This window comes from Moschus berezovskii, chromosome 25, assembly GCF_049115385.1.
Source record: "Moschus berezovskii isolate FMDL1 chromosome 25, NW_MosBer_1.0, whole genome shotgun sequence".
NCBI lineage: Eukaryota > Metazoa > Chordata > Mammalia > Artiodactyla > Moschidae > Moschus > Moschus berezovskii.
In genome coordinates this window covers 7,604,037-7,605,297 of record NC_142484.1, presented here as the reverse complement: position 1 = coordinate 7,605,297, position 1,261 = coordinate 7,604,037, and the positions used below count along the sequence as shown (strand labels likewise).

The 1,261-nt window shown below is 40.8% G+C and overlaps 1 non-coding gene across 1 annotated transcript; it reads left to right on the top strand.

The window, feature by feature from the left end:
• Positions 1-620: 620 nt before the first annotated feature.
• Positions 621-746, top strand: LOC129549144 (U6atac minor spliceosomal RNA). Its single transcript, XR_008684505.1, has one exon. It is a non-coding gene; the product is annotated as a U6atac minor spliceosomal RNA (small nuclear RNA).
• Positions 747-1,261: the final 515 nt, after the last annotated feature.

Genomic DNA, 1,261 nt, shown 5'->3' with positions numbered 1-1,261 from the left:
ATGGGGTCGCAAAGAGTCATACACGACTGAGCGACTGAACTGAACTGAACTGAATATTGGGATTATGCTGTAGTCTCAAGATTTACTTCTCATTATTACAAACTGTATTATTACCTGACAGTTCTGTCCTATCTCTACATTTCCCTCAAGCCCTTTATAATTTCTGTTGGGCATCCTTGGGGTTGTATATAACTATATACTATTAAACATGTATTATGAGTTTGAGCAAACTCCAGGAGAGAGTGAAGGACAGGGAAGCCTGGAGTGCTGCAGTCCATGTGGTCAGGAAGAAGAGTCGGACACAACCGAGCAAGTGAATGACAACAGTGTATTATACGTTATGTTTATATATACTGCTGCTCTTTAGCTCAAAAGCCACCCTTTATTAAGTTTGCAAGCATAAATTCTCAGCATCATGTTCCATCTGATTTCCACTGCGCCAGCTCCTTCTGGGGTACAGAATACATATGACCTAGCCACTGCATGAGCCGACAGCAGTGTGCCATTGGCCCTGACCTTAACTCCTTAAATCATTTCTAACAAATGTGAGGTACATGAGGTCCCGATTTGCAGTCAAAGTCCAGGATCTCTAACAGGAGCTGGTTTTAAATCTCACCTCAGTGTTGTATGAAAGGAGAGAAGGTTAGCACTCCCCTTGACAAGGATGGAAGAGGCTCTCGGGCCTGACAACACGCATACGGTTAAGGCACTGCCACCTACTTCGTGGCATCTAACCACTGTTTTTTGAAAGAGACACATGTACTCCAATGTTCATCGCAGCACTGTTTATAACAGCAAGGACATGGAAGCAATCTAGATGTCCATCTGCAGACGAATGGATAAAAAAGCTTTAGTATATATACACAATGGAGTATTACTCAGCCATTAAAAAGAATACATTTGAATCAGTTCTAATGAGGTGGATGAAACTGGAGCCTATTATACACAGTGAAGTCAGCCAGAAAGAAAAACACCAATACAGTATACTAACACATATATATGGAATTTAGAAAAATGGTAATGATAACCCTGTATACGAGACAGCAAAAGAGACACAAATGTATAGAACAGTCTTTTGGACTCTGTGGGAGAGGGTGAGGGTGGCATGATTTGGGAGAATGGCATTGAAACATGTATATTATCTATCATATGTGAACTAAAAAGATGCATTTCTGTTAAAAAAAAAGGAAAAATACATCTCACCTCATTGTTCCCTGGGAGCTCCCCACAATAGTTTCTCTATGCTTACTCACAGCTGCAA